Below are 17,712 nucleotides of genomic sequence, written 5' to 3'. Positions count from 1 at the left end.
TTATGATGCACTGTTTTATCAAGGTCAAATTCCAAAGGTGAGTCATCCGCCTGAGCGTTTCCCTCATAACATTTTCAATAAATGTTGGACCCTTAGGGTCTTAAAGGCAAAGCGAGATACATATTTTTAAGTTTACTTTAATGAAAAATAGCACGGGTTTTATGTATCACTGATTTTAGAACAAAGTATTATCAAGGAGGAAAAATAAAAGTATTATCAAGGAGGAAAAATAGGTTAGAATAATACAATCTTTGAGCTGGAAGAAACTTTAGGATTTCCAGTTAATTCTTTTCCTATTACAAACTCAGAGAAGTGAAGTGGTTTTCCTAATGACAAATAGCCAGTTAGTTGCAGCTTCAGAATTGGAACTAGGGTGGCTGAATTGCAGCACTAGGTTTTTATCATCACCTTTTTAAAATTTATTTTTATTGTAGTAAAATATGTCCAAGAAAAATTGGCCATTTCAGCCATGAGTGGTGCAAATGGTTAAATGGTCGACTACTAGCCAAAAGATGGGCGGTTTGAACTCACCCAGAGGTACCTTGGAAGACAGGCCTGGTGATCTGCTTCCACAAGGCCACAGCCTTGAAAACTCTCTGGAGTTCTACTCTGCACACACGGGGTCTCCATGAGTTGGAATTGACCTGATGGCAATTAATAACAGCAACCACATGTATAATAAAAATCTGCCATTTCAATCATTTTTTTAAAATTTTTATTGTGCTTTAAGTGGAAGTTTACAAATCAAGTCAGCCTCTCATACAAAAACTTATACATACCTTGCTATGTACTCCTAATTGCTCTCCCCCTAATGAGACAGCAGGCTCCTTCCCTCGACTCTCTATTTTCACATCCATTCTGCCAGCTTCTGACCCCCTCTGTTCTCTCATCTCCCTTCCAGACAGGAGCTGCCCACATAGTCTCATGTGCCTACTAGATCCAAGAAGCTCACTCTTCACCAGTATCATTTTCTATCCCATAGTCCAGTCCAATCCCTGTCTGAAGAGTCGGCTTTGGGGATGGTTCCTGTCTTGGGCTAACAGAAGGCCTGGGGACCATAACCTCCAGGGTCCCTCTAGTCTCAGTCAGACCATTAAGTCTGGTCTCTTTAAGAGAATTTGGGATCTGCATCCCACTGCTCTCCTGCTCCCTCAGGGGTTCTCTGTTGTGTTCCCTGTCAGGGCAGTCATTGGTTGTAGCTGGGCACCACCTAGCTCTTCTGGTCTTGGACCAATGCGTGCTCTGGTTTATGTGGCCCTTTCAGTCTCTTGGGCTCATAATTACCTTGTGTCTTTGGTGTTCTTCATTCTCCTTTGCTCCAGGTGGGTTGAGACCCATTGATGCATCTTAGACGGCTGCTTGCTAACATTTAAGACCCCAGACGCCACTCTTCAAAGTGGGATGCAGAATGTTTTCTTAATAGATTTTATTATGCCAATTGACTTAGCTGTCCCCTGAAACCATGGTCCCCAAACCCCCGTCCCTGCTACATGGGCCTTCGAAGCATTCAGTTTACTCAGGAAACTTCTTTGCTTTTGGTTTAGCCCAGTTGTGCTGACTTCGCCTATATTGTGTGTTGTCCTTCCCTTCACCCCAAATAATTCCTATCCACTGTCTAACCAGTGAAAACCCCTCTCCCACCCTCCCTCCCTCCCCCCTTTCATAACCATCAAAGAATATTTTCTTCTCTGTTTAAACTATTTCTCCAGTTATTATAATAGTGGTCTTATACAATATTTATCCTTTTGCAACTGACTAATTTCACTCAGCATAATGCCTTCCAGATTCCCCCATATTATGAAATGTTCCACGGATTCATCATGGTTCTTATCGTAGTATTCCATTGTGTGAATAACAATAATTTATCCATTCATCCATTGATGGGCACCTTGGTTGCTTCTGTCTTTTTGCTATTGTAAGCAGTGCTGCAATAAACACGGGTGTACATATATCTGTACGTGTAAAGGCTCTTATTTCTCTAGGATATATTCCAAGGAGTGGGATTGCTGGATCGTACGGTAATTCTATTTCTAGTTTTTTAAGGAAGCACCAAATTGATTTCCAAAGTGGTTTTACCATTTTACATTCCCACCAGCAGTGCAGAAGTGTTCCAGTATCTCCACAACCTCTCCGACATTTATTATTTGGTGTTTTTTGGATTAATGCCAGCCTTGTTGGAGTAAGATGGGATCTCATTGTAGTTTTGATTTGCATTTCTCTAATGGCTAATGATCGTGAGCATTTCCTCTTGTATCTCTTAGCTACTTCAATGTCTTCTTTAGTGAAGTGCCTATTCATATCCTTTACCCATTTTTTAATTGGGTTATTTGTCTTTTTGTAGTTGAGTTTTTACATGTAGATTTTAGAGATCAGATGCTGTTTGGAAATGTCATAGCTAAAAACTTTTTCCCAGTCTGTAGGTAATCTTAATCTTTTGGTGAAGTCTTTGGATGAGCGTGGGTGTTTGATTTTTAGGAGCTCTCAGTTATCTAGTTTTTCTTCTGCATTGTTAGTAATGTTTTGTATACTGTTTATGCCAGGTATTAGGGCTCCTAGCGTTGTCCCCATTTTTTCTGCCATGATCTTTGTTGTTTTAGATTTTATATTTAGGCCTTTGATCCATTTTGAGTTCGTTTTTATGCATGGTGTGAGGTATGGGTCTTCTTTCATTTTTTTGCAGATGGATATCCAGTTATGCCAGCACCATTTGTTAAAAAGACTGTCTTTTCCCCATTTGACTGATTTGGGGCCTTAGTCAAATATCAGCAGGTCATATGTGGGTGAATTTATGTCTGGATTCTCAATTCTGTTCCATTGATCTATGTATCTGTTGTTGTACCAGTACCAGGCTGTTTTGACTACTCTGGTGTTATAATAGGTGCTAATTTTTTTTTAAATCAGGTAGAGTGAGGCCTCCCACTTTGTTCTCCTTTTTCAGTAATGCTTTACTTATCCAGGGCCTCTTTCCCTTCCATATGAAGTTGGTGATTTGTTTCTCCATCTCATTAAAAAATGTGGTTGGAATTTGGATCGGAATTGCATTAAATGTGTAGATCGCTTTTGATAGAATAGACATTTTTATAACGTGAAGTCTTCCTATCCATGAGCAAGGTATGATTTTCCACTTAGGTAGGTCTCTTTTGGTTTCTTGCAGTAGTGACTTGTAGTGTTCTTTGTATAGGTCTTTTACATCTCTGGTAAGATTTATTCCTAAGTATTTTATCTTCTTGGGGGCTACTGTAAATGGTATTGATTTGGTGATTTCCTCCTCGATGTTCTTTTTGTTGATGTAGAGGAATCCAGCTGATTTTTGTATGTTTATTTTGTATCCCAATATTCTGCTGAACTCTTCTATTAGTTTCAGTAGTTTTCTGGAGGATTGCTGCGGGTTTTCTGTGTATAAGATCGTGTCATCTGCAAATAGAGATACTTTAACTTCTCCCTTGCCAATCTGGATGCCCTTTATTTCTTTACCTAGCCTAATTGTTCTGGCTAGGACCTACACCACGATGTTGATTAAGAGTGGTGATAAAGGGCATCCTTGTCCGGTTCCCGATCTCAAGGGGAATGCTTTCAGGTTCTGTCCATTTAGGATGATGTTGGCTATTGGCTTTGTATAAATGCCGTTTATTATGGTGAGGAAGTTTCCTTCTATTCCTATTTTGCTGAAAGTTTTTATTGCGAATGGGTATTGAACTTTGTCAAATGCCTTTTCTGCATTAGTTGATAAAATCGTGTGATTCTTGGCTTTTGTTTTATTTATATGATGAATTACACTAATTGTTTTTCTAATGTTGAACCATCCCTGCACACCTGTATGAATTCCACTTGGTTGATATGTTGTTGAATTCTATTGGCTAGAATTTTGTTGAGGATTTTTGCATCTATGTTTATGAGGGATATAGGTCTGTAATTTTCTTTTTTTTGTGGTGTCTTTACCTGGTTTTGGTATCAGGGATATTCTGGCTTCATAGAATGAGTTTGGGAGTATTCCATCCTTTTCTATGCTCTGAAATGCCTTTAGTAGTAGTGATGTTAACTCCTCTCTGAAAGTTTGGTAGAACTCTGCAGTGAAGCTGTCCGGTCCAGGGCTTTTTTTTTTGTTGGGAGCTTTTTGATTACATTTTCAATCTCTTCTTTTGTTATGGGTCTATTTAGTTGTTCTACCTCTGTTTGCATGTGAAAGCTGGACAATGAATAAGGAAAATCAAAGAAGAATTGACGCCTTTGAATTGTGGTGTTGGCAAAGAATGTTGAATATACCATGGACTGCCAAAAGAATGAATAAATCTGTCTTGGAGGAAGTACAGCCAGAATGCTCCTTAGAAGCAAGGGTGGCGAGACTGCATCTTACATACTTTGGACATGTTGTCAGGAGGGATCAGTCCCTAGAGAAGGACATCATGCTTGGCAGAGTACAGGGTCAGGGGAAAAGAGGAAGACCCTCAACGAGGTGGATTGACACAGCGGCTGCAACAATGAGCTCAAGCATAACAACGATTGTGAGGATGGCTCAGGACCGGGCAGTGTTTCGTTCTTTTGTGGATGGGGTCGCTATGAGTCGGAATCGACTCGACAGCACCTAACAACAACAACAACAGTCACCTCTGTTTGTGTTAGTTTAGGTAGGTAATGTGTTTCTAGGAATTCATCCATTTCTTCTAGGTTTTCAAATTTGTTAGAAATCTAACACTTGGAAACTCAACAATACTTTGCTCAGAAACAACTGGTTGTAGAAGACATTACAGATGGAATAAAGAAATTCATAGAATCCAATGGGAATGAAAACACTTCCTATGAGAATCTTTGGGACACAGTGAAAGCGGTGCTCAGAGGTCAATTTATATCAGTAAATGCACACATCCAAAAAGAAGAAAGGGCCAAAATCAAAGAATTATCCCTACAACTTGAACACATAGAAAGAGAACAACAAAAGAAACCCTCTGGCACCAGAGAAAACAAGTAAAAAATTAGAGCAGAACTAAATGAAATAGGAAACAGAAAAACAATCGAAAGAGTTAACAAGACCAAAAGCTGGTTCTTTGAAAAAATCAACAAAATTGATAAACTATTGGCCAAACTGACAAGAGAAAAACAGGAGAGGAAGCAAATAACCCAAATAAGAAATGAGATGGGCAATATTACAACGGACCCAACTGAAATTAAAAGAATCATATCAGATTACTACGAAAAATTGTACTCTAACAAATTTGAATGTACACATTGCACATTACACAGAGATCATTAACTCTGAGTGCAATGATATGACTGGATAAGACTTTTGTGTTGACTCCCTTGGGAAGGACATTCCCATATTTTATGCAAATAACACACATTCTGAGATTTTTTTTTTCCCAACCACAAGGTATTTTCTTAAGTGCACTATACCAATTTTTTTCATGTTTGTGCAAAAAAAAAATTAGCATAGCATACTTACAAAAATACCTCACAAGGTTGGAAGGTACTATTGGCAAACATACCTAAAACTCTTGCAATATTTGTGTAAAAATATGATATGTATCTGCATGGAGGAAGGTAGAATGAACCAAATATTTGACGTCTAGATCAGTGGAATATGGTAGATATTAGTATCCCTGGACAATATTTTCAGTTGTTATCCATCAAAACAAACAGTAGGATTACACCTCTGTGATCCCGTGAAACTAGCTTTAGACCATGTGTGGCCATGTAACTTGCTTTAGGCCAAAAAAAAAAAAAGTAAATAGGAATGATGTGTGTTGTTTCTGGATGCTATTATTTAAAAGCCAAAGTACAATTTTCCACCTCTCCTTTATCTGCCATGTTGATAAGAAACTTTCCAGATGGTGAAAGTTCTGGAGTGAAGACAATATGATGAAGTAAAGAACTCTACCGCACTGACCTGTATTTGAAATGCAACATACGTAATAAATGAATATTTGTTGTATTAGGCCACTGAGTTTAACATGTGCATGACCCCTGACCTAACGATTTCACTCTTGGACGTATATACAGCACATCTTCACCAGGGACACATACACACGTTTTTAGTAGCATTCTTTGTTGCAAAAAAAAAATGGCTATATCCAAATATTCACCAATTATAAAAAAATGTTCACCAATTATAGATTTAAATAAATAAGAATCAGTTGCCATCAAGTTGATTCCAACTCACATTAACCAGCATGTGTCAGAGTAGACCTCTGTTTCATAAGGTATCCAGTAGCTGACATTTTGGAAGCGAATTGCCAGGCCTTTTTTTCCAAGGTGTCTCTGGGTGGACTCGAACCTCCAATTTTTTTTTTTTTGGTTAGCAGCTAAGTGCTTTAACCATTCCCACCACCCAGAGACTCCTTGAAATAAGTAAGTTGTGTTATGTCTGTAAGAATAAGGAAGACTGAAGAAGAATTGATGCATTCGTATTACGGTGTTGGCGAAGAATATTGAATATACCATGGACTGCCAGAAGAATGAGCAAATTTGTCTTGGTAAAAGTTCAGCCAGTATGCTTCTTAGAAGTGAGGGTGGCGAAACTTCATCCCACATATTTTGGACATGTTATCTCCAGTTCCTGGAGAAGGATATGATGCTTGCTAAAGTAGAAGGTCACCGAAAAAGAGGAAGAGCCTGGATGAGACGGATTGACACAGTGGCCGCAGCAATGAGCTCAAACACAGCAATGACTGTGAGGATGGCTCAGGATCAGGCAGCATATTGTTCTGTTGTACATAGGATCGCTATGTGTCAGAACTGGCTCGACTGCACCTAGCAACAACATATCTGTAAAAAAAAAAAAAAAAAACCAACAGTGTAAGGATGAAATGAGTAATACACAGCAATGAAAATGACTGAACTATAGCTACAGAAATCAATATGGCTAAACCTTTTAAAAACAATTTTAAGCAGCCATAGAAGAACACATTGGTATGATTCCAAATGTTTAATACAATCAAAATTAATAAATATATAGAGATTCAAAAGATTTGTAGTAACAGCAGGGAAGGAAAGCCAGGGAGTAACAATCACAACATTTAGGCAAACGACTACCTCTGGTGGATAAAGAAGTATGATACAATGGGAGAATGCACACGGAGAGCTCCTGGGTAATAAAAAATAGTGATTCATTTTTCTGGTGTGATTCGTGTACACATGGTGTTAATTTTTAAACTTTTGATCTTTAAACTATATTATTTGTGCTCTTTTTCCTATTATATATTTTGCAACCAAATTAAATCTTGGGTAAATGTATATGCAAAGCTTTGGTTAAGGAAGTAATTTCATGGTCATTTCTTCCATAAAATGAAGAAAAAATTTTTTGCACAAATAATGGCTATTTAACTCACTTGTGTGGCGTAGTGATTAAGAGTTTGGCGGCTAATCAAAAAGTCAGCATTTGAAATCCACGAGCCGCTCCTTGGAAATCCTGGGGGCAATTCTACTCTGTCCTATAGTGTCACTATGGGTCAGTATCAACTTGATGGCTACAGATTTTTTATTAAACTCCCTTGTAACCCTTTACATTTCTTGATTTTATTAAAGCAGGGCTAGTCTTAAAATTTTAAAAGTTTTGTCCTTTCCTTCTTATGAAATCAAGGAGGAAAAACAGAAAATCACAAACATATGAAGCCTTCTTTTGGGGTAGAGAAAGAATTTCCCCATGTTTGTTAAACAGTCACTCTCAGCATATTTCCATTTTTCCCTTTATTTGTTTTTAAAATTTTAATGGCTTTCCTTTAAAATTTTTACCGTAAATATTTTCCATAACAAAGAAAAATTAATATGTAACTGCCTTCCACAATAATAACTTTGTAACATTTTAATTCTTATATCCATCCTGCTTAATTACTTGCTCTTTTTAAGAAATGTTTTGATTTGCTCCAGTTTTAAATGCTACAAAAAAAGTTTTTTTTTAATTTACTTTATAAGACAAACTTGTTTGGATTTACTCACAGGTTTAATAATTTTTTTGCTCACATATCACTTGCATCTCAGAAGAATCCTCCAGGGAAAGCCTTTGACTTCTTGCTAAAGCATGCTTTACAAATTCTTAGTGAAGGTCTGAGCTGCTATGAGTGGGAACCAACTCAATGGCAAAGGATTTGGTTTTTTTTTGGATGGTAAATGCAGCACTTTTTTCTTCTCCTGAAAATGTCTTTATTTTTCACCAATTTCAGAAAGAGTTTTTCTAGGCACACAATTCTAGGTTAAAATTTATTTTCTCTTAGCACATTGAAGGTATTGTTGCACTAGTTTCAAGATTCCATTGTTGCTGTGAATAACTCTTCTTAGTCTACTTGTTTATGTTTAGGTCATCTGTCTTTTCTCCTTATCTACTTTTATGCTCTTCTTTTTGTCTTTAGTGTTTCATTGTGAGGTATGGATTTCTTTTTATTTATTCTGTTATGTATACATTATTTTTCTGGAGGTTTTCAGGCATGTGTTCAGATATTGCTTCTTATCACTCTCACTATTATCTCCTTCTGGGATTCCAATTAGATGTTTGTTAGGTCTCCTCACTCTGTCTGCCATAATTCTTAACGTCTCTTTCATATTTTTCATTTCATTTTCTCTCACTGGTTCTATTCTTCAGAACTGTCTTCTATCTTACTGATTATTTTTCCAGCTGTATCTAATCTGCTATTTAATTAAGTTTTTTTATTTAAACAATTATATTCTTCCTTTGCAAAAAATTCTATTTTGTTATTTTTCCAGTCTTGCTAGTCGTAAAGATTTTTGTTGCTTGCTTATTTTTTTAATATCATATTTTATTTCTTTACACACTTTATATGTTATTATTTTAGATACTGAAGTTGGTCACCCCAATATACAAAGTCTTTGAGATCTAAATGTTTTATGCTCTAACTGCTCTGTTTCCCTGTGTGCTTATTGATGACTGATTATGAGCTAACATTTACTTGACCACCCATGGGTATCCTGGAGGAATTACTCCAAAAAATTCATGTTTTCTTCTGCCCAGCTTCTAGGGGGACAACACTGACCTATTACCGCTTTAACCCTCTTCCAGGGTCCCAGTAATAATTGGGGATCCCTTGGCCTGCCTCCCTCACTTTGCTGCTGATGCAAATTCTCCCAATCTTTTAAAGATAAAGATAAAATTTATCTTTAAAAAATCTGCCTCTTGTGTTGGTTTACTGCTTTCCTCTCCTTCCTCTGGTTAACTTGTTTTTTGCTGGGAGAAATAGGGAGCTTTAGAGATTTCCTCAATTCCCTGTAAGCCCAACAATGCAATAAAAATGACAGTGTTTTGTTCCTGTTGTTGTTGCTGTTTTCCATTTTTTTAAGCCCAAAAGCTCTCCAGGTATAGTTTTTTCCACTAAACCCACTGCTGTTGAGTCAATTCGGGCTCATAGTGACCCTACAGAATAGAGTAAAACTACCCCATAGGGTTTTCAAGGAGTTGCTGGTGAATTCGAACTGCCAATCTTTTGATTAGCAGCAAAACGGTTAACTACTGTGCTACCCTCTAAATGTGTTCAATTTGGCTTACTTTTTATTTCTAGAAAATAAAAAGGCAAGTTAGTTTATTTCACTTTATTTGTAAGTATTAGAAGGGCTCATAAATTTTTTATGTTTCGTACCCAAATGGCCTCAGTCTAGGAGGGTTGGATTCCTCAGGGGCCTGCCCTTTAACCTCTAGGATAATCTGTCTGTCGAATGATTTTCCTGGGGACACAATAGTAGCAGTGACCTAAGGTCCACTGACATTGGATAAATATAGCATAATGATGTGGTTTAAAAAAACTGCCATATTTAACAATATAACTACTTATTTTTCTGTCATAACTCACAGATATTCAGACCTTAAGCAATAAAATGTCTAAAACCTTTCCTGCTGCCCTCACTGTTATAATTTCTCTTTCTAATATTGGCTTAGCAAACTCAAGTTGTAACTAGATAGCGTGTATTGCATTTGTTTAGCCTGTAATAAGTCATCCAGATCCTTTCCCCAATGTCCTATAACACAACCTTGGAGAGTATAAACACTGAGGTATTTTATTCCTCTGAGTCATGTTTATGTGAATTTACTAGACTGCTTCAGCTCACCAAATGCACCCACCACCTCACCCTGCATTTTCAGGGCCACATCCCCTGACCACCTGCTCTAAAGTGGAACCCTTATTCTCCATGTCTGCTTAGAAATACTCTAGGTTTGCTATTTGGTGGCTTTAGCTGTTATTACTTCAAGGGCAGAAAAAGATTTCAGGGACTCAGTGCATTTTCAGGGCTGACCCAGGCAAGTTTTTGGAGTAGTTCAAGTTTGTTTTTCAAATCTCTCTTCCCTCTCTGGCATTTCTCCCTTCCTTATGCCTCCTAGACCCAACAGTGTAAGAACCTGGGTCCATCAGTGGGTTCAAAGTCTCTACCCACGTAGTGCACGTGCTCCAAAATATCTTTCTTATTCTCTCAACCAGACTGTCAATCTTCCAGGGATGCCAGCCATGAAAAAGCTGGGAAAGAAGCTCATTTAGCAACTAACTGACATCAATGTGAGAATAATTGATAATGTTTACATTCCCAGAAGTTTTTGAATTTTAACACTGGATGAGTCTTAATGTAAAGAATCTCCCTCATTAATAAGATTTCAGGAAGTGTGAGTGACATAGGTTGCTTTTTTCCAATCCTTCACCTTCATCCCCACTACCCTGTTATACAACATAGAAGAGAGAGAGAGAAAAAGAAAAGTAAGGAAGGAGTACAGATGGATAAGAAAAGAAAGGATAGTGAAAATACTATGATTAGGTAGGCTAATGATGCTATAATTTAGAATAGCTTAAAAAATAAGAAGTAATCAACACAATTACAATATGTGTGTGTGTTGGGGGGAAGAGGGGTGTCACAGTTGTTAGTTACCAAGGCAGTAGGCTAGTCCAGAACTTAAATGTGAGGCTATAAATGATTTTCAGTCCATTCTCTTTCTCCTTATTTAAAGGCTCTGTATTTGATCAGAATTTCAGAAACTGCATTTCTGCACTCATTCTGCCTCTGTGACCTTTAAAATCAGAATGATCCATCAGAGGTCTCTAAAGGGTTTATTGGGATAAAAGCACATTATTTACTAAGTGGAGAGAGGTGAAAGTGAAATAAACTCGTTCTTTAGAAATGACCATCGAAAAAACAGGAAAAAGAACAAGTCCAACACGTAATAATGTACCTTCACTTACAATAAAAAAAAAAAAATAGAATCAATGGATTACCCCCTCCCCCCAAATGGAGATAAGTTAGGAGCCCTGGTAGTGCAGTGGTTGAAGCACGTAGCTGCTAACTGAAAGGTCAGTGGTTTGAACCCTTCAGCTGCTCTGCAGGAGAAAGATGTGGCAGTCCACTTCCATAAAGACTTATAGCCTTGGGAGCCCTGTGGGGCAGTTCTACTCTGACCTATAGGGTCACTATTAGCTGGAATCAACTGGACAACAATGAGTTTGATTTTGGGGGGATAAGATAAGTAAATCTAGCATATTCCATCAATGAATTACTATACTTCCATCAAAAAGAACAAGATAGAACTATGTGCCCTAAAATGGGAGATTCCTTAATACCAATGTAAAAAAAACAGGTTACAGAAATATGTAATTGCAAACTTAAAAAAAAAGGCAGAAAATGAGAGAATGCTCCCAACTCATTTTATGATCCTAGAATATATATCCTTGATAGCTAATCCAGACAATATTTGTACATTAAAGAAAAATTATAGGTCAATAACATTTATGAAAAGACATGTATAAATCATAACATAAAATAAAAGACATTACATGATGCTGAAGTTTAGTTTTTTGACAGGAATGCAAGTTGTAATTAACGTTGGAAAATCTATTGCAATTCACCTCATTAACAGATTAAAAGATGAAAAATGAAGTGATTATCTCAATAGATACAGAATTAAAAAGACAATAAAATTCCACATTTATTCATAGTGGGAATAGAAAAATATAAAACTCTTATCAAATTAGGAATCTATGGGAATTCCTAAATCTAATTAAGGATATCTACCAAAAACCCAAAACACAGGTCACAATAATAAACTGTTCCTAACAATTCTGTTAATTAAGAAAAAAAAATTTTTTAAAGAAAAGACAAAGATGCTTTCTTCAGTAAAATGATGGAAGGCCTAGTCAGCACAGGAAGACAATAAATTAGATAAAAAATGTTAATACTGGAAAGAAACAAAACTGCAATTATTTGCAGATGAGATGGTCTATGCAGAAAATCATAAAAATCAATACAGAAATCATTAGAGTTAATAGAATTTAGCAAAGAGACTGAGATGTAAAATCAATATAAAAATTAATTGCATTTCTATAATCCATTAATAATCAGTTTGAAAATGTAATTTCAGTGTGCCACTTATTCCAGCAGCATAAAGCCAATTGTAATAAACAGAATCAAATATGTTAAGATATTCACCGAAAAAATTTCAAACTTTCTTATTGTATTCCTTACATGTACATTCTATAAATCCTCTTATGAACTATTTCATAGTACAAAAGTAAAATAAAGAAAATTATATTAAATTATTGTAAAATTCCTATGGGTCAAAATTTTTATACATAAACTCACCAAAAAACACAGGTAACAAAATCTTATTTAGGGAATAAGTATATTAATTAAAATGTGTTTGGGTAAATTACATCTTTTTTTACATAGAAAAAAGCCTGGAATTATGTAAATAAAAAGGTTAACTTTAACTGTGTTTTTCTGACTATATCATTTACTTAACAAAAATATGTTATTTGCTATGTAGTGGACACTATTATGGAAACCCTGAGGGCAGAGTGGTTAAAGAGCTATGGCTGCTAACCAAAAGGTCAGCAGTTTGAATCCCCCAGGTGCTCCGTGGGAACTCTGTAGAGCAATTCTATTCTGTCCTATAGGGTTGCTATGAGTTGGAGCCGGCTCAACGGCAGTGGGTTTGGTTTTTTTAGTTTAGACACTGTTTTATAAATATTAATTCACACAATCCTCAGAACAATTTTAAACAATACGTACCATGATCCCCATTTCAGGAATGATAAAACTGAGGCAAAGACAGATTAACTGATTCACACATTCACACAGCAAGTGGTAGAATCAGAATTAGAACTCAGGCAGTTTGGTACCAGAGTCTGGGCTTTTTATGACTACATGACAATAGAATTTATGTAGCGATTTTTTGTTTCTTCATTAAACTTTTTTTGAACCGTGCACTTTTGTAATGAGCACATCTTACCATTAAAATCAGGTATTAAGTCATCCCATTTTGGACAGCAAAGTAATGCATTATTGGCTTTGTTATGGAACATGGAATTCACATAAATGTAGCATAAGGGGGAGAACAAAAGATTCCTTCAAAAGTCAATACACACTCATCCTGAATTATATAACTTACACTTTAGTATTTGGTTCTGTATACTTAAATGCTTCAAATGATGCTGTTTCCACTGGGGAAAAAATATGTTGGTGTTACATCTTAATTCCTCAACTCTGGTTCTTCCTGAGAAGACAACTGGAACAAAGAAGCTGTTTAAACCTCTCGTTGTGTAAACTATCTTTTCTTCTCTACTAGTGTTGATGATTTTCCAATAAAACTGTCAGATTTCTCTCAAGGTACAAGTAAATTAACTACAGCAAAAAAAAGCTTCAGTTTCTCCAAGATCATCTTAATGCCAAGTTCGGGAATGGGTAGTTTTAAGTCCTAATTGAACAATTTATGGCAGAGTCAGAATTGATGCATTTCATTGATGCTGGCGAAGAATATCTAATATGCTGTGTATTGCCTAAAGAACGAATAGATCAGTCTTAGAAGATACACAACCAAAATGCTCCTTAGAATTGAGGATGGTGAGACTTCATCTTGCTTAGTTTGGACACATCATCAGGAAGACCAAACATTAGAAAAGGATATCCTGTTTGGTGAAGTAGAGGGCCAACAAAAACGAGTGAAACCCTCAGTGAGATGGATTGACACGATAGCCACAATAGCGGACTCAAACGTTCTGTTGATCAAGGAGATGGCTCAGGACTGGGCAACGTTTCATTCTGTTATGCATAAGGTCCCCACGAGTTGGAGCCAACTCACTGGCAGCTAACAACAACATGGCTGATTCCAACAGCCCCAAAAGTTTGGCCTTGATTCAATGCTTGTTAGAGAGAGAGTGCCTCCTGTTATCCCATCTTGACTCATTTCATGGGTTTAAAACATATTTTAATAAGTATCTGTGAGGTTCCAAGGACTGTGCTAGGTAGCCAGAATACAGCAGCAAATAGCCATAGTCCCAGCATCAAACAGTAGAAGGACATGATCCGGAATCATAAAGTCAAGGGCCAGATAGGTGGCAAGAATAGGGCCCTGGGGTAGAAGAGAAAGCCAAAGAGAGAGGAGTTCAGCAGACACTGTACAAGGGGCTGCCTTTATTCATTCCCAGCAATTTGTTTTCGTGATAGAATGTGATATCAGTGTTTCCACATTTCCAGTTTTTCAAAAGAAGTCAGATATTTATAAGAAATATCTCAATTTTTAAATGATAGCAAGCTATTCAAAGTTTTTTTTTTTTTTTTTTTAAATATTGTGCAACTCAAATAAAATGCATCATGGCAGCAGCTAGGGAAGGTCATGAATTTGCACCCTAATTTACTTGACTTATTTTTGTGGTCTTTCACCAAAGAACCTCCTATATGTCTCCCTATGTTCAAATCTGAATGATCGCTCCAAAGGCAGTTGGGTCAAACCTTCAGAATTCTGGTCTATTGGGCACAGTTTCCAGCAGTGACAGGTTAATGCTGCTACCTTGTCCTCATCTGAGAATGCGCACTCACACAGCTCTTCCCTTGTCACCAAGGTCTTGCATAATCCGGCCATCTCACTGGCCTTGACTGTTGACAGTTTCTCCATTCACTTTTTGCTTTGTAATCAAAGAAGTCATGCTCCTTCTCAGTTCATAGCCTTTGTATAAGACATTCTTCTGCCAGGGATAATTCCTCTCCCCGTGCCTGGTTAATTCCTGCCCATCCCTCAGATCTCAGCTCAAATGTCTGTTCCATAAGAAAGCCTTTCCCAGGCTAGGTTATTGTATTAGTTTCCTGTGGTGTTGTAACAAATTACCACAAACTTGGTGGCAGGGGTGGATTAACCAGTAAAGCAAGTTATACACAGGCTTACAGTAAGCAAGGTACACATAGGCTTAGTTGTGTTGATTTACTAATTTGCAGAGCACAATTTCACATGGGTTTCACTACATCAAAGATGTGGTAAAAGACAGGTGAAATTGTCCACTACAGATTAGTAAGTAAGCACAAGTAAGCTTTGCTTATTGGATAACTAGTCCCTGCTTGGAAATTTGTTCTCTCACAGTTCTGGGGGCTAGAAGGCCAAAATCAAGGTATAGTCAGGGTCATGTTCTCCTCCACAGGCTCTAGGTGAGAACCCATCCTTGTATCTTTTAACTTCTGGTAGCTCCAGGTGTTCGTTGGTTTGTGGCTATGTAATTCCAGTCTCTGCCCATTACTCACATGCTGTCTCCATGCCTGTGTCTTCTCCTCTTCTGTCTCTTACAAGGACACTTGGATTTAGAGCCCACCGAGATAATCCAGGATGATCTCATCTTGAGATCCTTAATGTAATTGCATTTACAAAAAGCCTTTTTCCAAATAAGGTCACACTTACAGATTCCAGGGGTTAGGACAAGGCGATGTCTTTTGGGGGACACAATTCTGCCCACTGCAGCCACATTGCCATATTATACAGCTCATGGCAGCTGAGCAGGGAAATCCATCCACTGATAAGCTTAGTTGTACTATTGATGCTAAAAAGGGTTTAAACATATTTCTGTGTAAATGATAACAGAAAGAGTCCAGACTCCTCAAAATCCCAATGCTGAGTCACTCACCCACCTAAGGCACTCAAATGGATCTGGTCACAGAAAGAACCAAGGTTTCAAAGGCAAAGGCCATTCATAAGTCTAGCCAAGGTGAGGTCTGAGGTCTTAAGAGCTTGTGAGCAGCCATTTAAGATACTTGACTGGTCCCACGCCACCTGAAGCAAAGGAGAATGAAAAAAAAAAAAAGACACAAGGGAAAAGTTAGTCCAAAGGACTAATGGACCACAACTACCACAGTCTCCACCAGACTGAGTCCAGTACAACTAGATGGTGCCTGGCTACCACCACCTACTGCTCTGACAGGGATCACAATAGAGGGTCCTGGACAGAGCAGGAAAAATGTAGAACAAAATTCTAACTCACAAAAAAACCCACTGACCTGACAAAGACTGAAGAAACCCCAAAAGTAGGCCCCCGGACACCTTTTTTGCTCAGTAATGAAGTCACTCTTGAGGTTCACTCCTTAGCCAAAGACTAGACAGGCACATAAAAGAAAACAAGACTAAACGGCCACACCAGCCCAGGGACAAGAATGAAAAGGCAGGAGGGTACAGGAAAGCTGGTAACGGGGAACCCAAGGTCGAGAAGGGGAGAGTGTTGACATGTTGTGGGGTTGGCAACCAATGTCACAAAACAATATGTATATTAATTGTTTAATCAGAAACTATTTTGCTCTGTAAACCCTCACCTATAGTACAATAAAAAAAATCAAAGAAGTTCAGCCAAGGTGAGTACATCACAGAATAGTTTCATCTATCTAGTCCAAAACCTTTGTTTTACAGATAAGACAACCAAGGCTTATGAAAAAAAAAAAAAAATTTTTTTTTTTTTAAGGCTTGTAGGAGACAGATAATGAGAGAAAAGAGGATGCTCCCAAAACCAGAAAGTTGCTTCAAAGAGAAAGGGTGCACTTCATCTGTTCCAGAGCATTTCCCCCAGGAGATCAGGGAGGGGACTGCTGGTCATCTTAGAACCTAAAACGAAGCAAGCTAGGTAAATTCTAGCCCTAAGTCTGGAGAGAAAATGTGAAGAGACTCATGAAACATTGAGCCTGAGGGTGCCTTAAAAACTAACTAACCTGAAGAGTTAAGTTTTAAGTTGTAAGAAAACACGTGTACATATCCACATAAAAAACAGTTACCACTGAGTCAATTCCAACTCATGGTGACCTCATGTGTGTCAGAGGGCTTTCAATGTTTGATTTTTCAGAAGGAAATCATCAGACCTTTCTTCTGAAGTACCTTTGAGGAGACAAAAACCTCCAAACTCTCAGTTAGCAACCAAGCAAGCTATTTAATCATTTGCTCCAGCCAGGGACTCCATACATATATATATGTGTATATATATATACCCACTATACATACACATTTTATATATATAGTGGGTATATATATACACTTACATATATATATGCTTATTGGTCCAGTTGTAAGGATTTTTGTTTCCTTTATGCTGAGGTGTAATCCATACTGAAGGCTATAGTCTTTGATCTTCATCAGTAAGTGCTTCAAGTCCTCTTTATTTTCAGCAAGCAAAGTTGAGTCATTTGCATACTGTAGGTTATTGAAGAAAAGAGGAAATCCCTCATCGAGATGGATTGACACAGTGGCTGCAACAGGGGGCTCAAACATAGCAATGATTGTGAGAATGGTGCAGGATCAGCCAGCATTTTTTCTGTTGTAGGTGGGGTTGCTAAGTCAGAATCGACTCAACAGCATTTAACAATATATATACATTTCGGTATAGGGTCCGTATGAGTCAGCAGCGACTCGAGGGCACTGGGTTTGGTTTTTGCTTTATATACATTTTATATATATAATACACACTCATCAGGGACTTATTTTCCTTTTCTTCACTTCCC

Source organism: Elephas maximus, chromosome 24, assembly GCF_024166365.1.
Source record: "Elephas maximus indicus isolate mEleMax1 chromosome 24, mEleMax1 primary haplotype, whole genome shotgun sequence".
NCBI classification, from domain to species: Eukaryota; Metazoa; Chordata; class Mammalia; order Proboscidea; family Elephantidae; genus Elephas; species Elephas maximus.
Note: the sequence above shows the minus strand (reverse complement) of the source record.